Raw genomic sequence first — 21930 nt, forward strand, 5'->3', positions numbered from 1 at the left:
CACCACCAATTGATCCGGACTGCCAAGAAAGCCGCATTCAAAGACCGACTAGACAACAACGCCCACAACAGCAAGGAATTATTCAACATCGTCAAAGAATTTACCAACCCCTCAGCCAACTCCAATGATATCACCCCCTCTCAAACCCTCTGCGACTCCCTAGCTTCGTTCTTCCACAACAAAATCGCAGACATCCACAACAGCTTCGACAACCGACCCGGAGACCAACCCACCCAACCTACTGTAGGACCTTCACCCCCCTTGAACATCCTTAATGACTGGAACCCAATCTCTACCGAGGACACCATCCGCCTGATGAACTCCATCCACTCAGGATCCCCCACAGACCCTTGCCCTCACCACATCTTCAACAAAGCAGACTCCATCATAGCACCACACCTCCGAGACGTCATCAACTGCTCCCTCAACTCCGCCACCTTCCCAGAAAGCTGGAAACATGCCGAACTCAGCGCCCTTCTGAAGAAACCGACAGCCGACCCCACCGAACTCAAAACCTACCGCCCCATCTCTCTCCTTCCATTCCCGGCCAAAGTCATCGAGAAAGCTGTCAACTACCAGCTCGCCGCCTTCCTCGAAACCAACAAATCCCTCGACTCCTCACAGTCCGGCTTCCGAGCCAAACACAGCACGGAGACCGCCCTCATCGCAGCAACAGACGACATTCGAACTCTACTGGACAATGGAGACACAGTCGCCCTCATCCTCCTCGACCTCTCCGCAGCCTTCGACACAGTTTGCCATAGCACCCTTCTACAGCGCCTCAGAAACATCGGAATCCAAGGAACAGCACTGGAATGGATCACCTCGTTCCTCACCGGAAGAACTCAGAGAGTCCGCCTCCCACCGTTTAAGTCAGAGGCCACTGAGGTCATCTGCGGTGTGCCACAAGGATCTTCACTCAGCCCCACCCTCTTCAATGTATACATGAGCCCCCTCGCGGCTATCGCACGCCAACACAACCTCAACATCATCTCCTACGCGGACGACACTCAACTGATCCTATCACTCACCAAAGACCCTAACACCGCCAAAACCAACCTACATGAAGGAATGAAAGAAGTAGCCGAGTGGATGAAGCAGAGCCGTCTGAAACTAAACTCAGACAAAACAGAAGTCCTTATCTTAGGTACCTCCCCCTCCGCTTGGGATGACTCTTGGTGGCCAGAGGCCCTTGGAAAAGCACCCATCCCAACGGACCACGCACGGAACCTGGGCGTCATCCTGGACTCCTCACTCTCTATGAACAGACAAGTCAACGCCGTTTCATCATCATGCTTCAACATTCTTCGCATGCTCAAAAAAACATTTTGCTGGATCCCCACCAAAACCAGAAAAACAGTCACCCATGCACTGGTTACAAGCCGCCTGGACTACGGAAACACCCTATACGCCGGTATCACCGCAAAACTCCAGAAAAAACTCCAACGCATCCAGAACGCATCAGCCAGACTCATACTAGACATCCCGCGTAAAGGGTATAGAGACAAAATATCGACTCCAAAATATCGACTGGACATAATATCGAGTTTTAAATATAGACTGGACAAAATATCGACTGGACATAATATCGACTACAAAAATATCGTTTTTCAGGTAAGTGAAGTAATATCGACTGTATAAAATATAGATAGCAAAAATATCGATTTTTTAATAATATATAATATTTTATAGTGTATTTTTATGTAATAATATGTGTGAATAGTGTGTATTAATGTTATAAAATATTTTATTACAGGAATTTTGTTTTGATAATAATTGCGTAATGTAATTCTGTAGCGGGTTGTGGGTTTATAGGGGAATAGGGTGGGAAGTAATTTAATAATAATTAATTAATTAATATATGTTTGTTAATATTTTTAATTAATAATTAATTAATATTAATTCGTTAATTAATTAATATAATTTTGAATATATTTTGTATTAGTAAATAATTGTTAATTAATTAATTGTAATTAGTTAATTACATTAATTAGAGTACATTTTTAATATATATAATTTTGTGTTATTTTTAAGTAATTAATTTTGAAAAAATAATATTAATTATTAAAATAATTACACCTAATGTTCTAATATATTTTTAGGGTTCAGGGTCAGTTTTCAGTTCATGGGTAAAGGGGTATTTTTAGGGTTTAGGGTCAGTTTTCAGTTCATGAGTAAAGGGGTATTTTTAGGGTTCAGGGTCAGTTTTCAGTTCATGGGTAAAGGGGTATTTTTAGGGTTCAGGGTCAGTTTTCAGTTCATGGGTAAAGGGGTATTTTTAGGGTTCAGGGTCAGTTTTCAGTTCATGGGTAAAGGGGTATTTTTAGGGTTCAGGGTCAGTTTTCAGTTCATGGGTAAAGGGGTATTTTTAGGGTTCAGGGTCAGTTTTCAGTTCATGGGTAAAGGGGTATTTTTAGGGTTCAGGGTCAGTTTTCAGTTTTTGGGTAAAGGGGTATTTTTAGGGTTCAGGGTCAGTTTTGGGTTTTTGGGTAAAGGGGTATTTTTAGGGTTCAGGGTCAGTTTTGGGTTTTTGGGTAAAGGGGTATTTTTAGGGTTCAGGGTCAACAAATAAGATTTAAAAAAATTATTTTTATTATTTTCATTTATTATTTAATTATTATAATTTAATTTAAGTCGTTTTAAGTATATTTTAGTAATTAAAATTTAATATTAATTTAATTTAACACTGTTTTTAATAAAGTCGATATTTTTTACATCTATATTTTTGTTAACGATATTTTGTACTCGATATTTTTGTACTTACCTGTTTGTAGATACAAACTCGATATTTTGACTGTCGATATTTTGTCCACGATATTTTGGCAAGTCGATATTTTGTCAGTCGATATTATTTCAGTGATCCCGCGTAAAGACCACATCTCTAGTCACCTGAAAAACCTCCCCGTCAATAGGAGGATTACTTTCCGCCTCCTAACCCACGCACACAAAGCACTTTACGAACTTGGACCCGAATGCCTCAACACACGACTTTCCTTCTACACCCCCTCTCGCCAGCTACGATCTTCCAACCAAGCCCTTGCTACCGTACCTCGCATCAATAAAACCACCATGGGAGGTAGATCCTTTTCCTACCTCGCAGCTAAAACCTGGAACTCACTCCCCACTCACCTTCGTCTCACTCAGAACCACCTAGCATTCAGAAAGCAACTTAAAACTTGGATATTTGACAAGTAATTCCCCACCCTTCTTCAAGCGCCTTGAGACCCTCCGGGCATGTAGCGCGCTATACAAATCTTTTGACTTGACTTGACTTGACTTGTCTGCATACCACCATTCGTTCAAGACTAGGAGGTGGGATGCTTGGTAGTATGACATGACATCTGACGTGGCCAGTCCCCCAGTGTATGTGGAGCGAAAGCAAGTCCGCAAGGCAACACGCATGGCGCCCCCCTTCCACAGGAAGCAACTCAACGCTGTGCTTTTTGGGTCTTGGCCTCGGGCGTTGCACATGCCCGGCTGGCTTAGGTTACCACATGTTTTTTATCAGGCACATCTGGGACACGCTGTCTTTATGGCACTCAGCGAGCAAGTGCAGAGTTAAGGCCTTTCCGAGTTAGGGGATCTGAGAGCAGTTAGAAAGAAGAAACCTGTGTTGTTTTACTACTTTGCCTAGGCTGTTACTTCAGGAAGACCACTAAGTTACACAGGGTTGATTGGTTGTCTTGAATTCTAGTTAGGCCCTAACACCTGTGACAGAGAAAATAGCTTTATTCATATCCTTGTATGCAGCAAGACCTCTAGGCGCTCCAGAAAAATAGACTATACATTTGTAAAATAAGGATATACCAGAATTCATTGTGGAAGAAGAGGCAGTGCCTCTCAAAATAACTTTACATGGAGGAGTATTGTTCACAGACACTGTACCTGTCTCAGACGAACAAAAGTTGCATTCCTCTGACTTCACCAGGTAAATAAACACAAGAAGGGCAAGGGAAGTTGATGTTGTCTCATGGCTTGACTGTAGCTGTAAAAGGCTGGTGCAGAGATCACTCCAGGGGCTGATTGGTGCCCTGGAAAACGTTTCATGTTACTGTAGGCACTGGCAGGCACAGCCCTGGAATCAGGAAGAGGGCTTGGTGAGGCAACTCTGCAGGGAGCATGGCAGTAGTATATTCCTGTTTCTACATATAAATACAAAGGAAAATTTGTTTTCCATCTGTATTTATATGTAAAAATCGGTTTAAATGGAAAACTGGGAGCCCTATCTATAATTCAATGGTGTGATTTGATGGAATTGGAATTCTTTTGCTCGTATCATGATGAATCTGTCATTTCCATCTGCTTAATGAGAACATTTCCTATATAAACCCTTAAATCTTGGGGTGAGTCAGAATTCCTATTATGTCCTTCCAATGCTACTAGAGATGCTGTAAGATTATTCATTTTGAGGCTCATTTGGCATTTGAATATTTTAGATTTTGGTTACTATTCTGTTTTGCCCTATTACCGAGGGCCCTCATGACAATTACTTAATCCCTCTGTACTTTACAAATTATGTATTGTGGCTTTCATATGTTTGTAATAAATACTTACAAATTATTAATTCCACCCTAAAACACACATATCAAGTCTGTCCTTTTTTATTTAAGTGTAGATATGCTGTTTTGCACCTTATGTTGGGGTACATTGCCGTATATAATTGTAGTTTAAAACTACCCCGATCCACTCACCCATGAGTGTGTTATTGAGTTGTTTTTTGGAGTGTAGGTGTTTATGGGTATCCTGCACCCACACTAGAAATCTTTCAAATTACCAGAAAATATTTAAAAACATATGCAAGGATATACTATCTCATGAACAATTAGCAGGCATTTTTCTTTTTTGGAAATTACCAACATGCTAAATGAGGTGCGATGGAGGGGGAACAGCCATTACAACACAAGTTTTATTACACGTTGCTATTACATCGCATGCGTTACAACGTATGCGTTGTTACAACGTGTAGTAAAAGCAACGCATACCATTACAACGCATGACCTTTTACAACGCATGCGATGTAAAGGCTATCCACTTTGTTGTGAGGAAACTGAGGCTGTTTCCTCACAACAACGGGCACCTCTGACGACACAGGAAGCAGGAACCGGGAGCAGAGACGGCGACGCTGGAACCACCTGGAAAGAGGTAATTCTGATTGTGCTTGGGGTAGGGGTTATAGGGTTTAGGGTAGTGTAGGGGTGGGAGTAGTGTTGGTAGGGATGGGTGTAGTGTGGATAGTGTTGTAGTGTAGTAGTATTTTAGGGTTTAGGGTAGTGTAGGGGTGGGAGCAGTGTGGTTAGTGTTGTAGTGTCATAGTGTTTTAGGGTTAAGGGTAGTGTAGGGGTGGGAGTAGTGTGGGTAGTGTTGTAGTGTTTTAGGGTTTAGGGTAGTGTAGGGGTGGGAGTAGTGTGGGTAGTGTTGTAGTGTCGTAGTGTTTTAGGGTTTAGGGGAGTTTAGGGGTGGGAGTAATGTGTGTAGTGTTGTAGTGTTTTAAGGTTTAGGTTAGTGTAGGGGTGGGAGTAGTGTGGGTAGTGTTGTAGTGTTTTAGAGTTTAGGGTAGTGTAGGGGTGGGAGTAGTCTGGGTAGTGTAGTAGTGTTTTAGCATTTAGGGTAGTGTAGGGGTGGGAGTAGTGTGGGTAGTATTGTAGTGTAGTAGTGATTTAGGGTTTAGGGTAGTGTAGGGGTGGGAGTAGTGTGGGTAGTGTTGTAGTGTAGTAGTGTTTTAGGGTAGTGTACAGCTGGGATTAGTGTGGGTAGTGTTGTAGTGTAGTAGTGTTTTAGGGTTTGGGGTAGTGTAGAGGTGGGAGTAGTGTGGGTAGTGTTTTAGGGTTTAGGGTAGTGTAGGGGTGGGAGTAGTGTGGGAAGTGTTGTAGTGTAGTAGAGTTTTAGGGTTTAGGGTATTGTAGGGTGGGAGTAGTGTTGGTAGTATTGTAGTGTTTTAGGGTTAGGGGTAGTGTAGGGGTGGGAGTAGTGTGTTGTGTAGGTGTAGGGTTGTCACTTACCTTGCAAACTTTAACTACGAATATAGCTTTACCACGCATGCCTTTGCGTTGTAATGGCATGCGTGGTAAAGGCATAGTCGTGGTAAAAGTATGCAACGTAATGGCATGTCGTTGTCATTGACATCGCGTAGTAATACCTGTGTTGTAATGGCTCGTGTGGTATTAGTATGCAATGTAATGACATACATCTGCCATGGAGTTTCATACATCTGGATTTTGAAACAGTCACACCTACTCACAGAGAAGAAATTCTTGAATAGGACCCATAGAGAGAATAAATAAATGTTGCAGATTTAAAGGCAGATGATTTAGAAGGAAAATAATATTGTTCCTATGTTGAATGTACAATTAATTGTTAGATTATTAGCATCCATAGTTCGGATTATGTATTTATGTAGAAGAGAGTAATATCTATGAAGGGTATACTAGATTAATACCTTTCATAATATCATTTTTAGTTCGCCTGTTTTCACATGGCTTCTTGTGACCAATGAAACAAACACACAACATTCAAATGATCAATTCAAAATATATATTTGGTAAAGCACTTTGAGCAATGGAAACTACGTGCTAGGAAGGATCTGAGATCGGGGGAGGAAGCAAGATGGCGGACTGAAGCCGCCACAGTGAGGACGCTTCTGCAGGACCTCCCCACCTTCGTGCAAAGCTGAATAGAACTGCACTAAGAGAACTAGGAGAATGGAGTAGAGATACGATACGTTTTTTTGTACGATGTATGCAGACGAGCAGACGACTGGACTCTAAGCAGCTTTAAGCTTTTCGGAAACGCGGTAAACCCGCTAAAGTAATTTTTCTAATCTACTTACTTGCTGCTTGCTCAAGAAGGGGACGCCGTACAATCGTTACGCTACGCGGAGTTGGTAGCTGTGGTGTGCTGGGAATTCTTATGGCGGCGGTAGCTGCAGCTGCAGAGAGAGGCGAGTGAGGCAGAGTGAGCAGAACCAACCCGGCAAGCGCTACTACGTGAAGCGATGCCACGGCAGAGTGGAGCGGAGTGGAGGGGGAAAGCGCCAGGTAGGAGCAAGCCAGCGGTCTCCCAGTTGAGAGGTCGGGCGGCAGCGAGGGTTAAACCAAAGCCCCGCTGTGGCGAGGACCAGGAGTAAGAAGAGGCTGGAGAACGGTACAGCGATGGCCCCTAAAAATGCACCCAAAAAGCCCCCTCGTCTGAATAAATTGCAGAAGGAGATTAGTGAGGGTACTGTGGTGCCGGTGGTTAAACCTGCAGTAGCAGCGCCAGTAACTGCAACAGCAACAGCATTAACACCAATGGCTGCTACCAAACCTGCCACTTCCCCGAGAGCTCTCTCCCCCAGCATACAAGGAAAACAAGTCAGCAAGCAAGTAGTAACCCGCCCATCGGTATTACTGGCCTCAGGGTGGGAAGATACAGTATCAAGTGCTGGAAAGAATGTAACCGGAAAGAATGTAACTGTTAGCAATAAGGGACTAGCTAACCCTCTGGCTTCTTTTACTACTATCCCCATGGCCAAAATTCATACAGACGCTGGCATTACTACCACTAATGACGTGCCTATAGTTACAGATGACCCCATTACAATTCCAGTTAACACATGCCAGTCTGAGGCAGATACGGCTCAGAGCTTTGCCGAAAACTGCCAAGGTCCTGAGGGGGTGAACAGGGTGGTTCAGACCCCAGGATTGGATACGGAGAGAGGGAAGCTGATCACCGATGATGTATCTAATCAACCTGACTCACCAGCTAACTCAGACACTGATATTGAGATCATCAATCACATAAACACAAACATAGCAAGCGCCTCAAATGGAACCGCAACCGAAATTGGAAAAGGGGAAGATTTAGCTTGAATTGACCTTTCAGCAGCAGAATCTAACGAGGATGAGTACGAGGACCTAGGGGTTGGAGAGGGCCTCGAGGGTGAAGAGACTGAAGAGACTGAAGATGACTCCACGATAATGATTAACAGTAAAAACACTGGTCTTTTAAAAAGGAAAGGGAAAGCTAAGACCAAGGTTAAGTAGGGCAGAGAATTGAACTTTAACATTTTGCCATCGACATTGACATCTGCCAGTGCCCGGGAAATACTTCTGAAAGATCAGAGCCCACTGTGTAAGTGGATACAGGCAAAAGGAGGAGTAAAAACCATAGCCAAACGCCTCTCTGGCAATAATAGCATAAATAACTTTAAGACTATATCTGCCAGTAATAATATACCCCCAGATCCTCTGCAGATAGCCTCACAGAAGGTAATAGGTAATGGCTCCAGCTCCACTACTATAGCGGGTGAAAATGCTGACTCCTCGTCTTCCTTTCATGCTTGCAGTGAGTCTACTCAGGCCCCTCATACTGCATTATACCCAACACTGATATCAACCTCACCCCAACAACAACCACCTCAAGCACCTGCAGCCTCTCCCACAGGAACTTCTTTGGATCTAATTCTGAAGATGCTATTAGAACATTGCCAAGAAGTTCAGCATAGCTTCTCTCAATTAAAGGAGGACAACTGTAAAATGCAGAGCTGTTTGCAGGCAGTTAGAGGTAAACTGCACAATGTAACTGAGGAGATTGTTGAAATCCAGCAGAGGATTGTCACTGTTGAGGAAACTCTTGCTACTACTGTTATATATTCAGATTGCCAGGATAGAGACATTTTGATACTCAAGAATAAAGTTGAGGATTTGGAAAATCGCCAAAGGCGCCAGAACCTGCGATTTTTTGGAATACCCGAGGGGTCAGAAGGGGCAGACGCCCGGGGATTTTATGGTCAAGTTTCTGCATAAAGCCATCCCAGATCTATCCGATTGGGATTGTGACTCCCAAATACAAAGAGCTCATAGACTACCTATGTTCACGAAGAAAAAAGAAGGCAGATTTCCTAGACCTATACTGATTTATCTGGGAATTTTTTTATTAAGACAGGCAATTTCCATCAAAGCCAGGCCCAATAAACCGGTGACAGTGGATGATGTTACATTTTTCACGAAGTCAGACCTTAGCAAAGCTACAATGGACAAACGATGGGAGCTGCGAAAGTTGATAGACCCTTTAAAATGTATGGGGGCAGGGGTCTATCTCCAGGAGCCCGCCAGGCTTAAAGTTATAAAAGCAGGCCACACCCACATATTCAATGACTTTAAAGAGGCTGAACAATTTCTTGCCTCATTGGCAACTGATCATTAGCCTCCAAGAAATACTGATTTCTGATAGATTATAGAGGGTTGGCTCTCTTCTTTTCTTCTCTCATTCTTTTTTTGTGTGCTTTTCACACCTTTCTATTTTCTCTACTCTTCTAATAGGGTAATAGGGTACTTACGTATGATTTAATACGGAGGGAGGGGGTCCTTGGGGAGCTCTCACTGACTGGCTGCCCATCCAGCGGCAGCAGAAGATAAGGGTAGGCTTCCGGGTAGGTACAGGGTGTGGGGAGGGACGTAGGTTGAGGTTAGGGGGAGTTTGTGGGGGGGGGGACCTAGGGGAAACTGAAAAAGGTGACACAAGCAGGCAATATGTGAGGTACAAATTTATAATTTTAGAAGAGTTTTTTTTCCTTGAAGCAGTTGTTCAAGACATATCTGAATTAAGACATGTGTCAAGTTAGTTGCCTTGCTTGGAAAGTTTCAGGGCTTAATAATAAAAGCAAAAGACAACTTGTTTTTGAAGAATTAAAAACGTACAACCCTCACTTTGCACTATTAAATGAAACACATATACGATACCAAGATAGGAAAATGTTGGAGCAAGGGGAGTATGAGCTTATAACATGCACACCACTGAATGCCTCTATCCGTGGGGTGGCTATACTCAAGAGAAAGCTATTTAAGGTTGAAGTTAATAGGGTTGCATCGGATAAAGCCGGGCGATGGGTAATTGCTCAAATTACGCTATCTAATCTTAAATATACCCTATGCGCAGTGTATGGGTCTAATCACGATGATGCAGCAATATTTGACCGAACAAATATTTAACTACTAGTTTGGGAAGGGGAGATATTACTTATGGGAGATTTTAATTGTGTTATAAATTACGCAAAAGATACAACTGAGGACATTCCCTCACAAAGAATGCGTAAAACTAGGGCATCTATCCTAGAACTCGCCCGTATACATAAACTGAAAGATGTTTGGAGGCACCTTCACCCTATGCTTGCTGGATATACTTACCACTCAATACCACATAAAATGTACTCGCGCATAGACATGGGTTGGGCAACGACCAATATTTTGGAGTGCTGTAAAATGGAGATTTGCCCAAAGGTAACATCTGATCACAACACCATAATGGTAATCTTCAAGATTGTATCTAAAAAGACAGAACCTAGGTTATTTTCCTTTCCCAGACATCTGATATCTAAATCTAGGTTTACTTCTCTTTTGAAGGAACATATAAAAGAATTTCTAGACTTTAACATTGATACAGCCAAAATTACCTCAGTTTGGGACTGTTGTAAAGCTAGCATCAGAGGCTTTGCCCAACAGTTTATCATGCAACAGAATGCCAATCGTAAGGAAGAGATCCGCTGTATCACATCAAGGATAAGGGGGCTCGAAGAACATTTGGCTGAAATTACTAGAAAAGAAGGTGCGGGGGCTTCTCATAACCTAAACAAAGCTAAACTAGAACTTAAGCTGATAACGTTACGATGCGAGACCAAGACATTTTTAAGAGACAAAGTCACCAATAAACTACATAAATATACATTTTTGCAATATGAGAGCGGCGACAGAATAGGCAAAATCCTTGCCTATAAAATTGCTGACGATAGAGCCACTTCTTCAATTAAGAGCATAGAAGGTGCAAACGGTATTAATTACACTCGCCCAGACCAGATATTGCAACAATTTGTAGAATACTATACCAAATTGTACACCCCAGAGGGTGTCCCCCCTACGGAGCTAGTGGAAAGTTATATTAGAAACAATTGGCGGCTAGAGAAGGATATAGTAGATAGAACTGGAAAAAGATTTTACTAAGGAAGAATTAAAATGAGCTATTTTCTCTCTTCCCTCTGGGAAGGCTGCGGGGGATGACACCTTGCCGATTGAAATTTATAAAATCTGCTGCGAGGAACTATTCCAGTATTTTGCTCAGTTATTAATCAGATAAGCATAACAGATAGGGCCCCGACCTCTTGGAACACTGCAAAAATTATTTTTTTCTTAAAAAAGAACAAACCACCTACGGGTGCGGGTCTTACCGCCCAATCTCCTTGATTAACGCCGATGCCAAGGTATTCGCTAAATTAATCACCACAAGACTTTCCCCCCTCATGCCTAAGTTGGTTAGTGAACATCAGCATGGCTTTGTACTAGGCAGAGATACAAATCAACATGTAAACACGGCTATTACCTTGTTTGACATAGCGGCCTTTAATCCCTCCCCACTCGGAATGATACTTCTCGACGCTGAAAAAGCTTTCGACCGAGTGGGGTGGGATTATCTCTGGGTAATTCTTAAAGAAATCCGGTTTAAAACTAAGTTTTTAACGAAAATTCAAGCACTTTATGACTGCCCTAATGCTGTAATTGGGTACGATTGTTTACTTTCCTCTAAATTTTCAATTTTGAGAGGGACCCAGCAGGGATGTCCGCTATCACCTTTATTATTTGCTCTTGCCATGGAACCTTTTATTAATGCTATACAAGCGCAGGTGATGATAAAACCATTTACATTTGGGACAAACTTGCTTAAAATTACTGCTTACGCGGACGATTTGGCAGTTTATACAACTGATGTGATTGAAGCTATGGCAGGAATTATCAAAGAAGCAGATGCATTTGGTGAAGTTTCAGGATACAAGTTGAATTTAGGCAAGACTCAAATTATAGCCAATCACAAACCACAGATAAAAGTAATGGGAATATGCCACGCTGCTACCTATCTAGGTATCAAGATAACATCTAATATCAAGGACATAATGGCATTGTACTATGATGTTTTACTAAAAGATACTCAGGCTCTCCTTAAAAAATGGCATAAGGTGCCTTTAAACTTTATTGGGCGAATCAATCTTATTAAAATGAACATTTTGCCAAAATGTTATACTTATTTAGATGCATTCCTTTAAAGATAAATAAAATATTTTTTAGGAAACTCGACGGCATATTGGGCAGTTTTATATGGGGCTTTAAAAAGAATCGTAGAGCACTTTCTTCCCTGAAATTACCTTTCATTAAAGGAGGGCTTAACTTTCCAGATTTAAGAATGTACTACTTTGCCTAATTTCTGGGACGGTTACAGAGCTTGTTTAATTCTAGTAATCCATATTTTTTCCACCAATTTATGTTAGGATCAGATTCCTTACAATTCTTGCCCAGAAATAATGACCCGAACTATTTTAAAAGAGTTAAGTTCAAGACCGCGAAAGACATAATCAGCATATGGAAGATAGTAACGACTCAGAATAAAGCATCATTCTACCTTACTCTTTTAACCCTTTGGAATAACCCGGGATTACCAAGTATTTTTAGTGATTCAGGATGTAAGATATGGGCGAACCGAGGCATAATAAGATTGGGGGACCTATATGGGTCATCAGGTTTCCTTGACTTTGATACACTTAGGCTACTATATAAATTGCCAGCAAATACTTATTTTAAGTATATACAAATACGCGACTTCCTTATTGGAAAATTAAACCTTAAAGAGATTGTTGACTCAGACTTTTGGTTATGTATGTATAAAGGAGCGGGGAACAAGAAAAATATCATTAGCCAAGGATACAAATGTTTTATTGAAGGCAAGATAGATGACTGTCCCAAACTAGCACAGAAATGGGCTCTACAGTTTACTACTGGTATTTGTTCAAATGAAATTTCCTCTTTTTTAAACAAAATTGATACATTAGTCCACTCTTCAAGTTTAAAAATCCAAGCATATAAAACAATTTGTCAACTTTACTATACCCCTTTACAAATAAGTAAATGGGCCCCCAATAACGTTTTCAATGATCGTACTAAATGCCCAAAGTGCCATACTCAGGCTACTGACTTAAAACATACGCTGGTTCTTTGCCCTGTTCTTGCTCCATTTTGGGACAGCATAGAAAATATTCTGAGATCAAAACATCTAATTGAGGTACCATTATCATCAGACATGATTCTCTTAGGCCTGCAACTCAACACTTCTCTATTTCAAGATCTAATTTTTATTTTACTAGCATGTGCAAGGCTGGTCATAGCTCGAGCATGGATAGCGGAACAATCACCTCATGTAAACGAATGGTGGTGCTTGGTGACAGAGATACATTATATGGAACTACTGTTAGCTAGGAAAAGAGGTGCTAAAGCACTGATCAAAATAGATAGAATATGGGGTTGCTTGTTTCCTACCTGTGAATTGAACTAATTTGAAATTAAGCCCTGTTTTATCTTACTATTTTGCAATTCTTTTCACTCATTCTATTCTTTTGTCTTTTCTTCTTTTACTGCTTCTTGTAATATTTACGCAGATGTTGGAAGTTTTGTTAAATGAAATGTCTGTATGTGTTTAAATTGCTTGTGCCACCTTTAAATAAAAATGTTTAAAAAAATAAAAGCACTTTGAGAGTTGCCCAAACAAGTAGCTTTCAAGAGTTGTAGCAGCGGAAGTGCATCAGCATAGTACGGTTTGGTACCAAAATATCGCGCATTAACATTTTTGTGTGAAAAGCACTGTAGCAAAAAGGTATGTAGATGTGGAGTTAAGAATAGTGAATATATATATAGCCATGTATACCATCTTTATGACATTATGGTTGTCAATTATTTTGCTATGGTAATCTTGAAGCACGATATTTTAGTAGTCAAATTTCGGACATGAGATCCATATCATCAAACGGACACAATCAACTTAGGTCAACAGGAGTAGCGATAATTTTATGAATTGGATTAGATTACTATCCTCTGAACAAGTGAATTTTTAGCATTTCACAGAAGAATAGTAATAAAAGAAAGCATCTGGTATACTCGAAAACCATCTATGACGATTTAGCACCATTATACAACACAACACAGTAACAGACATTAAGAACCATTTCTGAGATTCAACTGTAATCAACTAAATCTTCCACCAGGTGCACCTACTAGTCTGTTTTCACTTTCCATTCAGTTACATTGTGCTGAAGATGAGAATGCCATCTCCTTTAAATGTAGTCATCTCTAGACAGCTTTTTTTCAGTGTTTCATAAATGCTAAGGTGAGTAGCAGGGGCCTTGAATGTTAATCGTTTAAGGTTAAAAGATTTTTTTAAATATTTAGACTTCTTTATCTCGTACACATACCTACACTATCATCATCGTTATAGGTAGACATGACAAGGGATGTGAGTAGACTGAGTTCTTCTTTGTAATTCTAACCATGTATTAGTGAATTAATTGTCAGTGGGTGCTAGGCTATACCGAGTTTCACTTGTAGCCCTCAAGAAATCAGTTGGATTTTTCGGTTTCAAATCTCCAATCATATCTTTGACATTCTTTGCAACTCCAAATGCTATTTGTGCCTTTTGAAGCTCAGCAGTGAAATTTCATATAATGAAACTGTGAGCTCCTAAAGCTCTGCATACTATGCTAAACCCACTTAGAGAAAAATATTTTCTACCATTTCTCTTCTCAGAAGCCACAGATTCAAATAATAGCCAGCACCTCAACGTGTAGGCTTCAAACCATGGAAAGTGTACTATATTGAACTCAAGTTATGGTGCATTTTTGAAATTATGCTAGAAGGTTCTGACTAATGTTTTCCAATAGATGGATCCAAATAATGTTGGTTATCACTGAGAAAGGTTATAGGAGACCTAAAATTGTATTGGAGCTCTATGGCAGGGTGTTGGGTCCTCTCACTTCAAGGATATGATTATTACTCCCTGATTTTTTTAAATATATTTCACAGGGACACAATTATAAGGAGGTGATAAATTAGTCAATGATTATCACCTAGTAACTAAAGATTTGAATACTTGACCCTATGGGTTGAACTGGGGATGAATACTTGGTAATAATAGCTCTTTTAGGATATCACTGATAGCTATGCCTATGAAGTTATGATTATTGGAAGGAGATTAATGGATGATTTTTTTTAAAAGAAGGACACTCAAATCTGTTTAGTGGAACTGACTGCTGAAACTGCATATTGGAGGCTGAATAATGGAATGTAAGGCAGACAGTGCCGAAATACATAAATCATTCAATGTAATTTTGAAATTCTGGATTTGAAATATTTTCTTATGGCTAACTTGTGATCAAAAACATTTGTTTGCTCATTTTGCTATTGGATGCAAGCTAGCCTGGCTGATGAGGGGTGCTACCCTGAAACTGGTCACAGGATGCTTGGTTCTGGTCCAGGCAGGACTGTTCCTATGAGGAGCATGGTCAAGACTGATTTGCATATGGCTGGGTCTGAACTAGGGTGGCGAAGTGAGCTAAAGAAGGATGATGGATTTAACCCAAATCTAATAGTGACTAGGGGTGAGTGCCTGAAAAGTTTCAGAGCTCCGTCCATTTCTGTGTTTGCGGTGTGTCTTTTCTGACCACCACAGATCTCCAGTGATGCAGTCTCCAGTGCCACTGCAGGAGGAGAGTCAGTTGGAGAGGGAGAAGCGGAGGCAGGGACAGGCACTGGTAAGTCTCATAATTGCTCTCTTATTGACAATAACTACTATTCTCATTAGCTAGAAACAGGGCTTCATCAACTTGTGACTGTGAACCCCCCAGCTTTACCAGCTGTAGTGGTGGTTGGATTATTATGGCCTCTTCTCTCTGCAACTCACCAAAAGCTCACATGATGAGCGCTGATGGCTTGAGGGAAACATGAAAGAGCGTAAAGTTAAGAGAAAGGAAAAAGGTATATGAGTGAAAGGGTAGGTGGGTAAAGGGTTCATGGGTGGGTAAATGGATGGATGGCTGAACGGATGTTTGGAAGAAAATATGGATATTGAATGGATAGATAATGGACTGGTAATATTGGTGAAAGACTGGATGAGAGAAGTAAGTAAGTAAAGTTTTTATTGCACAATTATTTAAAATCATTGCAATATGCAAGAATACAAAAAGACGGTAGTAAAAACACTCGAGGCTTTTAAAAACTAAAACAGTGAATGGGTGGGATGGGAAAGTAAAAGGACAAGGAAAGTAAAAAATGGATGAGAGAAAGTAAAGCTTAATCACGGTGGCTATGGGTGAATTAGAATTAAAGGATGAATTAACATTTGGATTGTTTTGATGAATAAGCAAGGCAGTTCTTCTCAAGGAGAGAGGCATGCTGCTCTCCTACTTTGTTTATTAATGGTTTCTACTCCCCTGACTCTGCATTTGTTTAATGAGCCAGATGTATCCCTGTTTCAGTTAACCCAGCATTTACAAAGTTTTCAATGCACTACAAACCAAACACATATGGTGTTTCACTTCTTCACTTACCTCTTAGTACTTCACTCCTTTATTTTTTCATAGGTTCTTCCATTCCAGCCTAGCAACAAAGTGGGAAATGTATTCTTGGCATGTGCCACCTTTGATTTTATAGCCATGTGAAGTGAAGTGATTCCAGACTATATTTCATGGTTTCCCGTAACAGATTCATTTTACGCATGTTCCGATTTTTCCCTTTCAACTTCGGTCTACTAGTACAGAGACTGCATAAGCTAAAAATGACAAATCGATGATCAGTATAATGACCCTTCTATTCTTTATCAAAAGCTGCACCCTACCCACAAAATCCATCTACCCTGCCCTGCAGTAGAGTAAGTCAAGTTTCCTTACTTACTGTCCAACTATTATTTGTTGGAAATAATATGTGGTGGTGGGTGAGGCCAGTGAGTAAATTGGGAGTAAGTGCATGATTTGATGTCCCTCTAGTGCAGTCCATCATTTTCTTCAAAGCCTACTTACAGCACACAGGATAATATCTGCATTTCATATTTGATATGTGTGACATAGTATCTTTTTTTTATAGACCTTTTATTTTTGATTTTGTCATATAGTACAACATTCCAGCTTGACAACCACATAGCAAGTCGCAAATATTCCGTATTTAACTCTCTTTGAAATCTTTGCATTTGTAATACATTGACTATATTTATCATGTAGGGCATATACTTGTTGCAAATTACATATCAAGGTATGGTACATTGAAACATAGTTGAAACATCAGATATATAGTTATGTAATCAGACAGCATTAGGCCTGTCACTTTCATTGTGAGCTCCATATCCCATATCACCAATTAACACCAGCTCTGGGGGGTATTCTCAGGGCATCAGGGGGATAAACATGCATCACATAACAATTACGTACCATTTGTGGGAGTGATATACATTCCACCCGCGTCCCGCAGGAGAAGATATCTCTGAAGAGGACCCCATGTATCCTTAGGTCTGGAGGTTCTTGGAAGCGTTTCAGCATATGTAGATGTTTGCAGCCTGACAATACAGTAGGTCTGTCAACCAATCTTTGAACTTCGGGGCTCGCCCCCTACCCCATCTGCAGACCACCCTACGTTTAGTTAGCAGCAGTGACATGGCAAGACACTTCCGATACGATTTGGGTATCTGCACAGTATAACCCAGTAGCGCCATCATGGGTCCCTTTACAGCAGGCCATCCATCATTTTCTCAAGTGCCTCATAAACTTGTCCCCAAAACTCCTGTACCACCGAGCATTCCCATATCCAAATGCAGAATTCCCACCACAGGCCTTCCACATCTCTCGCATCTATCGTTATCTGCCAATTTAAATTGATATTTTTTGACGGGCATGTAGTGTAGGCTTTGGAGGAATTTGTAATATATTTCCCATAATCCTCAACTAGCAGAGATTTGCGAAGTTTGAATACAACAATATTCCTATTGGTCATCAGTCACCTCCTGTCCCAATTCCTCGCCCGAGTGTATGTGGGCTGAACTAGTAATTCTCCTTTGGTGTGCAAGTATGCAGCTATATAGACCTGATACTATATGTTTCCCATCTGTGGAAACAAACATGTGATGCAATCGGGCAAGGTTCTCTGGTTCCTGCGGGAAGTCTGGGATTACCGCTCACACCCCTTGCCTTAATTGTAGGTATAAGAATACGTCCAAGGGTGTAGGTTGTATCCGTTGAAATAAGTGGTCTGAGGAGTGAAACACTCCTTCATGGAAAAGGTCTCCCCATGTGCCGACATGGATACGCTTGCATAAGTTTTGGAATACCTTTTCTTGCAGTAAGGACATAACTGGGTGGTACGTCAATGGGAGCAGCGAGGAGTACAGTAGGGGTGAGGAGAGGAGATCGGTTATATGATTCTATGCATCAAATGTACTTGTGACCGTGGTGGGTGGTGTCCCACTGGAAGGGGTAGGGCCATGTATTATACTGTTCAACTGGAAAGGGTCTGCAAGCCAATCCTCAGTAGCCACCTGCGGCATATATCTAGGGGTACATATCCAGTAATAAGCAAAGTGGGATTGCGCGCTTATATAATAAACCTCAAAGTCCGGAATGTCGATACCCCCTTGATCATACGGTCTCGTAAGTATGGACCATTTGAGCCTTGGTTGCTTTCCTCCCCAGAGAAACCTAATCAGTTTAGTGTGCAGGGCTTTAAAAAAATAGGACCCAGGGTGATAGGGTTTCTTTAAAAACAGTTAGAGGAATTGCGGGAGCACAATAATTTTTATAAGGGAGGCCCGCTAATGAAAGAGGTAGAGAGATCCAGCGCATGACATTGCTTGTTAGTCACGTGATAGCTGTACCATAATTAAGCCGTATCGTTTCTTCCCTGTCTCTGGTCACCTGTATGCCCAGGTATCGGAGATCCGAGGCACACCGCTCCAATGGAAAGTCAAGCTGAATCTTGGGGACCGCTGGCGTGAGAAGGAAAACCTGAGACTTCCCCCAGTTATTATTGACACCAGACAATCTACCAAATATTATGAACTCTTAGCAGGGGGTTGATGTTTTGTTGGAGGTCCCTAATATATAATGATATGTCATCGGCATATAAAGAGATGAGGATCTGACGCAAGCAACAGCGGAATGCCTTATCTTGGTGGCATTGACGAAGTCTGGAGGCTAGCGGTTCGATTGCTATGTCGAATAATAGTGGTGACCGCGGGCATCCTTGTCGGGTGCCCCTTGAGATGGAGAACTTGGGAGATATATGCCCGTTTATCAGTACTTTGGCTGTGGGTTGGTGGTATACCTATCTGATTCAAGAGATGAATAATGGCGGGAAGCCCATACGTTGCAACACTGTGAATTAATAATCCCACTCTATAGAATCATACACCTTGGTGGTATCCAAAAAGACGGCAGCAAACTGGAATTTCTGTATCACCTGGTGGAGAGGTGTGGCTCACTGGTTAGAGGCAGCAGACCCAGGAGCAGAAGTCGGCCGGGACCAGGGTTCAATTCCCGACGCGGCAGGGTCGTAGACTTTGGTCAGCGGACTCGATAATTCTCGCTTCGGTGACTACTCTAATCAGGGGTCCCACTCGGCAACTCTGGGCATTAGCTTGCCTAATCTCCACAACGGCCCCTCCAATGCCGGGGATGCTTGGCTCCACCTTGGGGACTCCCAGCAGGGACCATCCCACAGGGAAAGCCTGGACGGGTTCCCCAGAGTTACACAGCGCCAGGAAACCTCTGGGTAACAGTGTGCTTTACAAGCTCAAACATAATAATAATCAGAGAGAATAAGGTGCGGACATTGTGGGTAGTGGCCCTACCAGGGATAAAACCTGACTGGTCAGGGAGTATAAGCGTATCCATTAGGAGAGTTAGACAATTGGCCAACACTTTAGCCAATATCTTCGTGTCGCAGTTTATGAGCGACAGCGGTCTGTAGGAGTTGCAGGAGCCAGGGGGTTTGCCCAGTTTCATGAGGGATGTGACCAATGCTTCCCTCATTGAGGGGGGAGTATCCTGACTTCCAGGGAATCCTCATACACTTCCTTTAGGACTGGCGCCATGATGTCAATGTAGCTCTTATAGAATTCAGCGGGAAGTTCATCAAGGCCTGGCGCCTTTCCATTTTTCAATTGCATAATTGCTTATCTAATTTCATCTATATCAAAAGGGAGACATAAAAATTCCCTCTGCATATCACTGAGGCACCCAAGCACCACATCCCCCATGAATGCATTTAGATCCACTGACTTTTGTCATTGCGTAGTGTATAGTGCACCATATGTGTGGTGAATGCTTCAAGTATGTTAAGCGTGTCGTGATACAATGCTCCCCCAGGCCCCTCAATTTCTAGTATATGAGTATTGAAATGCGGGCATCGTGTCACTTCAGCCAGTGCCCTCCCCAGCCATTCTTCTTCGCCGCACCTATGTGCCACCCAATAGCGTCCTTTGAATTTCACCTCCCTCGCTGAAGCCTCTACCTATTCAGCCAGCTTTTCCCGGAAATCTTCCTGTACCTGACCTATCTCTCCCCTCCCCATCCGCACCTGCAGCCTCTTCAGTTCCTGTTCCAGTTTTTTGATTGTCCCTTGTATGTCCCTAAGTGCCCCGAAACTGTTTGAGATGCAGTACCCCCTGATTGGGGCTTTAAATGCCTCCCATATGATCTTCACGCTGTCCATTGACCCTTTATTTCTGAGTAAAAAGTCCTTAATTTCCTCACCCAGTTTAGCCTGCAAAGGATTAGGTTGCAACCTCCAATTAGGACTGGGCTTATCGTATTCTGGCGTCCCTAGCGAGAGTTTCACGGGCAATGATCGGAGTAAGTTCTGGCAGGATAGTTGATCCCAATCCCCTTTAAAGCAGACAGTAATCAATCCGTGCCCATGTCCCGGTGTGTGACGTGAAGTGTGTTCCCTCCTTCACCTGTGGGTGTGTGTAGCGCCAGCTATCTATCAAGCCACCTTCCTCCATTATTCCCTGCAATACCCACTGGGAATTATCATAGTGAAGCATGGCAGCATTAGACCTGTCCTGTGCTGGATCAAGAGCTACGTTAAAATCACCCCCCCAAATGACATGACTTGACATTCAGTATCTTCCCCCATAAGTTAGTGAAAAATTCGGAAGTATCCACATTAGAGCCGTAGCAGTTAGCTATTGTTACCGAATCCCTGCCAAGCTGCCCCCATGCAACAACATATCTCCCTTGTGGATCTTTCATCACACCTGCTAATACATAGGGTGTCTGCTTTTTGATCAATATAGCTGTGCCACGGGCATAGGAGGAGTAGGAAGAGAAAACCCTATTGCTAGCCCATTTACTGGCAAACGTATTTGGGGACTGTGGGTGATTTTGTGTCTGTTGTGGCAGAGCCACTTGTATCTGCTGTCTATCTAGATAGTGTTTCAAACAAACAAGGGAACCCTTAAGGTATCGCATAGGGACCTTGGGCATTAATTATTTAAAGAACAGTGGTCCCTATAACAAGTATTTTATGAACAATGATCATACACTTAATAGATTGTATGTCTTCTGTCCATCCGGACAGGGATATATTTTAAATCAGAAGAATAGTTTTGATTGTTAAAAATGTCAAGCGGGCACAGCCGTGACCTTCAATATATACAGGACAACAACAAAAAGAACAAAATGGAAAAAGCACAGAATATGTCTGGACACTTGTGTTTCAGTGGGACAGACGTCAAATGTTAGACCGCACCATTGCAATTATCCATGTTACATATACATTTTGCATATGGGGTTTATATGTCGACGTTTCGATGCCTTTCCTAGAGTGTGGGCATCATCATCAGGACATTGGATAGCAGCTGGGACTTACGTTATTTACGTTATTTTTCTTAGTTTTTTTCCCTTTTTCTCCCAATGTAAAAAATGTTTATAATATAAATGTGATGGAAAGGCCAATTATTATGGTTTCAATAATTAAGACAACAATAATGTCATCCAATGTCCTGATGATGATGCCCACACTCTAGGAAAGGCATCGAAACGTCGACATATAAACCCCATATGCAAAATGTATATGTAACATGGATAATTGCAATGGTGCG

Source organism: Lissotriton vulgaris, chromosome 1_1 (genome assembly GCF_964263255.1).
Source record: "Lissotriton vulgaris chromosome 1_1, aLisVul1.2, whole genome shotgun sequence".
Lineage (NCBI taxonomy): Eukaryota > Metazoa > Chordata > Amphibia > Caudata > Salamandridae > Lissotriton > Lissotriton vulgaris.